This window comes from Papaver somniferum, chromosome 4 (assembly GCF_003573695.1).
Source record: "Papaver somniferum cultivar HN1 chromosome 4, ASM357369v1, whole genome shotgun sequence".
NCBI lineage: Eukaryota > Viridiplantae > Streptophyta > Magnoliopsida > Ranunculales > Papaveraceae > Papaver > Papaver somniferum.
Genome location: NC_039361.1, coordinates 59,908,079 through 59,916,492, shown reverse-complemented (window position 1 = coordinate 59,916,492; position 8,414 = coordinate 59,908,079). Strand labels below are relative to the sequence as shown.

General features: G+C 39.0%; 1 long non-coding RNA gene across 1 annotated transcript; it reads right to left on the bottom strand.

Moving 5' to 3' along the window:
* Positions 1 to 842: 842 nt before the first annotated feature.
* LOC113273919 lies at positions 843 to 1,810 on the bottom strand. The gene is made up of 3 exons (XR_003322673.1): positions 1,671 to 1,810; positions 1,481 to 1,555; positions 843 to 957 (listed from the first exon to the last, which is right to left on the bottom strand). It is a non-coding gene; the product is annotated as an uncharacterized LOC113273919 (long non-coding RNA).
* Between the last annotated feature and the right edge of the window lie 6,604 nt (positions 1,811 to 8,414).

Below are 8,414 nucleotides of genomic sequence, written 5' to 3'. Positions count from 1 at the left end.
TTGTGTTCTTGACTGCAACTGCTTCAAACCTATTGTAGCCACCATCAGATTCGACCAAAACCCATTTGAACCTACATCTGAGTTTGAATCCCCTTTTCCCCCATTTTTTGTGTCTTTATCAACATCAAATTCTCATTTAAACTCCACATCAACTTCTGCATCTCCATCTTCTTATAGCTTTGACTGAACCATACACCAACAACCATAACCCAATCTTTGAAATCTCAGATTCAAATCGAAAACCCATTAATCAATCGAAACAATATCAAACTCTCAACTGGAAGTAGCAGCAATCGTTTCAACCTATCTCAGCCTCACAGTTTCACCTCCTCTTCGTATTTCAGCTGCAATTCACTCAATTTCTCGATCATCAACAACAGCGGTTACTCCTTCTCTTCATTCTCTTAATTCAATTTCTCGATCTGGTTCAGTAGCAGCAGCAGCTGGCTTTGTTTCTCAATTTCAGGTGAGAAATGATTAGGGCTGCACATACTCCGGTACGGTCCGGTTCTCTTATGGAACCGGTCCCTGTACTTGATGTTGACCGGTACCTCATTTTGAGGACCAGTACCTGTACTTGTACCTGGAGTTGTACCGGTCCTCCGGTACCGGTCCGGTACAAGACCGATACCGGGTTTTTTACCTGAAAAATATTACAAAATATGATACAACATTTCCATAAGTTCAATGTTCAACAATCCAAAATAAGTTCAGGTTGCATACATATTTAAGTTCAACATTTTGCATAACTTCAAAACAACAATCCAAAATAAGTTCATAAGTTCAGTTTGCCAAAAAGTAAAAACAACATTTCCACTACCATATAAGTCTGTTTACGACAAGTCGACAAGAAATAATGGATGGCTGCACAGCCTGCACTTGCAAGTTGCAATCCTAGGCCACAAATCTGCACTTTCCCCTCCAATAAGGCCATTGATTGGATAGGACAACCTCAACCTGTGTGTATTACAAGTTTACAACCAGTTCAAAACAAATAGCAAGCAAATACATAAGAAGTTCATAACTACAGTTGAATTTGTGCAGATTGAATATTTTCAGTCCATTCATTTCCATACATTACATATTCTCATACACACCCCAATACTTATTGTACTTGGCAAACATACAGTATACAGACTCAATATTATCAACAAATCCAAGTTAGGAAATACCTCCAGTGAGACATACACATAGTGATACTGTCATACATACTCATACAAGAAAGATACAACTAATTGCAAAACCATTCATAGAATCACAGTTCATCAGTTATCACTTATCACACAGTAGTACAATCAATCTATGTATTCATTATAACATATTAACATGTATTGCTCAATCAATCTGAATTCTCAAACCCTAAATTGATCTCAAACTCTCAATCAATGTCAAACCCTAAATCATTTACATCAACAAGGTTAATCTCATAAGATAGATTGCTCAATTAGAAGAACAAGAATAAGTAAAGACTGTAAAGTACCTTGGAAACAAAAAGGTTTAGATTGAATCTGATAGACGAAGAAAAAATTGGTATCCTTGGCAGTCACCACTTAACCTGCGTGAGTATAAACACTAGGGTTAGTTGATTAGTCAAGCGATAGCTACTTAAAATCGTTTACAATTCCTAGGGTTTCCTTTTGTTGAAACAGAAAGGAAATCAAAAAGATTACCTGATTGATTGATAGCTACTAACTAGTAAGACTTGAATCACTTGATGATGATCGTGAATTGGTGATTTCCTGATTGATTGGTGAGGGTAGCCGTAGTTACTCAGAGATGAAGAGGCTGCTCTTCATAGCTTCACTGCTTCAGAGAGAAAAAACGAAGAAGAAAGAAAACTGAGAGTGAGAGAGTTACCAGAGTTAGCGATTAGTATTAGGGTTATTTATATTGGACGGATAGGATTAAAACTAGTTAGGATCTTAACGGCTGAAATTAAACGGTACATATGGGCCGGTTCCTACCGGTACTCCCCCTAGAACCGGTGTCTGTATCGGTCTAGACCGGTTCTCAACTTCCAGTACCGGTGTCTGTACCGGCTAGACCGGTTCCGGTCCGGTACCGGTTCGGTATTTCCGGTTCCACTCCGGTCCAGGTCCTCCCAACTGGTTCTTGTGCAGCCCTAAAAATGATTGAGTTAGAGAATTGGTTTCTCGATTTAGGGTATAGGAATTAGGGTTAGATAATCACACCCCACTCATTAGATACCCCAGTGGATGCCCTATAACATATGGTCACCCCTTAACCTCAGCTGGCTATTTTTGTTACTCCCCTGAGAGAGTTTCCCCTTAACCTTGGGTCGGCTCCCTATAGCAATTGCTGACGCTTTTGCCCCTTTGTGCTCTACTAAGCTTTTCCTCTAATCCTTCCACAAACGACGATCGTCCCTTACTTCTCAGATCTACTTTTTCTCTCTAATTTCTCTTCATCATTAAAGCTGCCATGCTTTTCAGACAGAATTCGCGTCACTAAAGCTGACATGTTTTTCAGACAGAATTTAAGAAATAGAAGTAAATAATGAGAAATAATCCGCCTTTCCCTTTTTGCTCCAAATGGACACTTTCTTTTTCTTTTGTTCCCAATGACTCCAAAGTACCTAATTACTCAAAAGCAACCATAAGATACATAATTTACAAGAAAAGTAGCAAAGAAAGCATAAATACTATCTATAAAATTAGGTGTTTTAAACACCTATCAAATTCCCCCACACTTAGACTTTGCTAGTCCTCGAGCAAATCAAACAAAATAATTATAAAACATACAACTCTTCTCGTCGAGCCTACGGTCACTTTTAGCATAAATAACAAGCCTTTGAACCCCTAGGTGTCCCTAGTGGACGAGTTATAGTCTCGTGAAGGTTTACAAGAGGTTTACCTACAAAACCTATTTCCTCAACTCCATCTACCTGTGACAAATCCATGAATCCAAAATGGTTGCAAGAGGTGTCCCTAGTGGACGAGCAAGCCACAAACTCGGAAATTAACAAACCACAATCACAAATGAAAAGATTAAGAAGATGGAAATAGATATAGATGGTTGCGATGTTTACTTAAGTGATCGATGTTTCCCATATCTGTCCGAAGGTCGCTGCCAATGATGAACCTATGACTCCTATTGGATTGAGCTACTGGTCTGAATTCTAATATCAACACACTGGCATATACAAGGGAACCAGCAGTCAATAAACTTAAATCTGGATCGACTCACTGGCATATACAAGGGAACCAGGAGTAGATTTTATTGCACCATAACAATTTTTTTTTTTTTGACATCATGATTGGATCTTGTGGATCCAAGCACATGTTTCTTGTTAGCAGATTACATGATAGTTCCCTTGGATCCTGCACTCCACGCTTGCTTAGGCGACGGAGATAGGGAGAACACACACATATTGCTTTATCCAAGTGTCAAATTTATTCCATTTGGTCAATTGGTCGGTCCCTTTTTTTTGTCTCTTTTTGTAGTAACTCAATCACACTATTTCATCCTAACAGCAATAACAAGTCGATGTTAGTGACCCGCCAAATCACATGGATATAACATAAAGGTTGCAAAAGTAAAAGCAGAAAGTGATATGGTGATATTCCGAGCTATGGTAACAACTTTCATATTTTTTCTAACACTTGAATAATTTTGTCCCTTGTAGTTAATGGGTTCTTCAACTCCCGCAACCAAAACGGTTTCATCCACATAGATTGGTAGTGTCATCCTAAAGGCACATATTTCTATGTTTTGGAGTATCATTTTTGTTTTTTTTTTTCATTTTTCAGTTTTCTATTTTTTTTAATTTTTTTTTTACTAAAAAGCATCAAACTCTAAAAACATATAAATGCCCCCCCACACTTAAACTTTACATTGTCCTCAATGTAAATTAACTCATCCAAAATCAAGGTGGGAAATTACGCAAATAATATGCAGAAACAAAGATAAAAATACTTAAAAAATAAAAAGATAAAGGTAAAGATACAAAAGTCGTCAGCCCGACTATCTCCTTGCTTTCTATGACTCCTCCAGAGGGATTGCATCCACGAAATTAACTCCTTCCACCACTTCGGAAGAGAAGTTCTCATAGTATGGTTTCAACCGGTGCCCATTAACTTTAAATTCCTTGTCTGTAGCTGTGCTACGAATTTCGACTGCACCATGAGAAAACACATTAGTAACAATGAAAGGTCCAATCCAACGTGACCTTAATTTACCCGGAAATAATTGCAAGCGTGAATTAATTAAAACCACTTTCTGCCAAACACAAATGTTTTCTAGAAATCATAGTATCATGAAATGCCTTCGTTTTCTCGTTGTAAATGCGTGAGCTTTCGAATGTATCATTGCGAAGCTCCTCTAGCTCTTGGAGTTGTAACTTCCTTTGCTTTCTAGTACCATCCATCTCCATATTGCATTGCTTAATAGCCCAAAACACCTTATGCTAAATCTCCACGGATAAGTGACAAGGTTTACCATACATAAGCCTAAAAGGAGACATCCCAATAGGTGTCTTGTATGCGGTTCTATATGCCCACAAAGCATCATTAAGTCGCACGCTCCAATCCTTCTTTGTTGGATTCACCGTCTTCTCAAGTATGGATTCACCTCTCGGTTGGAAACCTCGGCTTGTCCATTTGTTTGGGGATGATAAGGTGTTGCAATATTGTGCGACACATTGTACTTCTTCAACAAGTTTTGTAAGAACCTGTTTTTGAAGTGAGAACCCCCATCGCTAATTATTGGCTCTTGGAATTCCAAACCTTGCAAAAATATTAGCTTGCACAAAATCTGAAACCACTTTAGAATCATTAGTTGGGGTGGCCATAGCTTCCACCCATTTAGATACATAATCAACAACAAGTAAGATATAAAAATTCCCATGGGAGTTGACAAAATGACCCATAAAATCAATACCCCATACATCGAAAACTTCAATAAATTGAATAAAAGTTTGTTGCATTTGATTTCGAGCACCTAGATTGCCTGTTCTTTGGCACCTGTCACAAGTTGTACAAAATATATATGCATCCTTAAACAAGGTTGGCCAATAGAAACCGCTTTCAAGCACCTTGTGAGCGGTTCTCTTACTCCCAAAATTTCCTCCGCAAGCATAAGAGTGACAAAAAGACAATATATAATTAAATTCAGATTCGGGAACGCACCTTCTTATTACTTGGTCACTACAATGTTTCCACAAGTATGGATCATCCCATATGTATTGGTTTCCCAACTTCTTAAGTTTGTCCCTCTCAGCACGAGACAAATTATTTGGGATTTGTTTAGACACCAAGTAATTAACAATATCGGCATACCATGGTTCTCCAAAGGAAATTGATAATAGTTGCTCATCCGGGAAGCTTTCACGCAATGGGATAACTTCCTTGTCCAGAGCAAGACGACTCAAGTGATCCGCAACGGTGTTCTCAATTACTTTCTTGTCTTTGATTTCAAGATCAAACTCTTGCAAGAGTAAAATACATCGTATGAGCCTCGGTTTCGCTTCTTTCTTCATTAGCAAGTACCTAAGTGTTGCATGATCAGAAAAGACAACAACTTTTGTACCAATTAGATAAGAGCGTAACTTTTCCAAAGCAAAAACAATGGCTAATAACTCTTTTTCAGTGGTTGTGTAGTGTTGTTGGGCCTCGTTTAACTTTCTAGAAGCATAATAAATAGCATGAGGTATATTCCTCACACACTGGCCAAGCACCGCACCAACCGCATAATCACTAGCATCACACATAAGTTCAAAAGGCTTGCTCCAATCCGGTGGTTTAATGATAGGGACTGAAATCAAAAGCTTTTTCAAGCGATTGAATGCCTCCATACACTTTTCATCAAAGTTAAAAACCACACCTTTTTGCAATAAATTACAAAGTGGTGACGCTATCTTGGAAAAGTCCTTGATAAACCTACGATAAAAACCTGCATGTCCAAGAAAAAGCGTATCTCCCTCACCGTAGTGGGAGGGGTTAGAGCACGAATAAGGTCATCTTAGATTTATCAACTTCCAAGCCTTTAGAAGATATTATATGGCCTAAAACTATGCCATGAGTTACCATAAAATGGCACTTCTCCCAATTCAGCACAAGTTTGTTTCAACACATCGTTCAAGGATTAAAGACAAGTTGTTCAAGCAAAGGTCAATGAATCACCAAAGACACTAAAGTCGTCCATGAACACTTCGATTATGTTTTCAACATACTGAAAAGATACTTACCATACACCTTTGAAAGGTAGCTGGAGCATTGCACAAGCCAAAAGGCATCCTTCTATAAGCAAAAGTACCAAAAGGACAAGTGAAAGTGTTTTCTCTTGGTCCTCCGGTGCTATCACAATCTGATTATAACCTGAATAGCCATCAAGGAAGCAATAGTAAGAGTGTCCAGCTAAACGTTCAAGCATTTGATCAATAAAAGGTAATGGAAAATGATCTTTCCTAGTGGTGGCATTCAATTTTCTATAATCAATACAAACCCTCCAACCGGTTTGCACACGAGTTGGGACAAGTTCATTCTTATCATTCTCCACCAGTCACACCTGATTTCTTTGGTACCACTTGCACCGGGCTTACCCACTTGCTATCGGATATGGGGTATATAACACCCACTTCCAAAAGCTTGAGTATCTCCTTTTTCACAACTTCCATCATGGGAGGATTCAAACGACGTTGCGCTTCCCTTGTAGGCTTTGCATCGTCCTCCAAACGAATCTTATGCATACAAACGGCAGGGCTTATACCCTTGATATCAGCGATTGTCCATCCAATGGTCTTGTACTTCCTTAGCACCCTTAGAAGTTTTTGCTCCTGTAATTCACTAAGCTCGTTAGAAAAATCACAGGTAACTCTTCCTTGTCACCCAAGTACAAGTACTTTAAGTGACTTGGGAGAGGTTTCAATTCTAATTTTGGAGATTTAACAATAGATGGTAAAAGTTTTTCATCGCTGCATGGTAAAGAAAAAAGAGATATTATGAGTTTCCGGGCATCCTTGTAGTGAATTAAGATCACCAAGGGCTTCCTTGACTTCATTACCACACTCTACACCATTATCCATGGATGTAGTTAAAACGGTTTCCAAGCATCGCACCATTCAATTCAACACTTGTTGTGCCAATGTATCCATAAATCAATGGAGAAACAAGAGTGGACATCACTAGGATATCTCATCGTCTCAAAAATGTTGAAACGTATTATTTCTCCATCAAACTCCATAGCGTTCCCTTCCACATCAATAATGGTTTTCGCCGTTTTCATGAAGGGACGCCCAAGTAGCAATGGAAGAGACGAGTCCGGTGAACCTTCATTCATCTCTAACACACAAAAGTCAGCTGGAAATACAAGTTGATTAACCTGCACAAGAACATCCTCAACAATACCCATTGGGTAGACATTAGAGCGATCGGCTAATTGCAACACAATTCCAGACTTTTTAAGAGGACCTAACTCAAGTGAATTATACATAGACGCAGGCATAACATTAACGGATGCACCTAAATCCAACATAGCTTTGTTAAATGTAGTGTTACCAATTGTGACGGGAATGTCAAAGCTACCCGGATCCTTGCATTTCAGTGGGAGTTTGTGTTGTAAGATTGCCGAAGCATTCTCCCCCACACTTAGCACTTCATTTCTTTGAGCCTTTTCTTGTTGGTACACAAGTCCTTCAACACCTTTGCATACTTTGGCATTTGCTTTATAGCATCTACGAGCGGTATGTTCACATGAATCTTTCTTAGAACGTCTAAAATCTCCTTTTCTAGTTCCTCCATCTTGGACTTTGCGAATCTGCGAGGGAAAGGTAAAGGAGGAACATAAGTAGAAACCGGAGTTTTAGAGTTAAAAGGTACCTCAGAAGTTTGGGGAGACTCCACATTTTCCTTCTCTAAAACAGGTTCCTTTGGTGTTTCCACCTTTCCTGAATCAGTAACTTTGGCTTGCACAAGTTGTGTACCACTTCTCAACGTAATAGCATTCACATCCCCTTTTGGGTTAATAGGTTGAGAAGGGAGTTTCCCACTATTTTGTGCCTTTAATTGATTCAACTCAATAGCCATGGAACCAACTTGAGTTTGCAACTCCTTAACCGTGCTCTCCGTCCTTTGCATAAAAGATTTCAGCAACTCTTCCATACTTGACCCTTGATTTTGAGGTTGTTTTTTTTGTTGTTGTGGTTGGTGAAATTGTTGACGCGGATGGAATTGTTGTTGTTGAGGTTGAAATCCACTCGGATGGTTGAAATTAGGTTGTTGAACCGCTCCTTGCTTGTTCGCATAGCTGAAATTGAGGTGATCTCTCCATTCCGGATTGTAAGTGTTGGAGTAGAGATCATACCGTCTTTGTTGATTTGGGAAGATCACATTAGCTTGTTCATTGGAGTCTTCATACCCTTGAGAAGAACTTGGTATCATCGCGGTTGCAACTTGTTG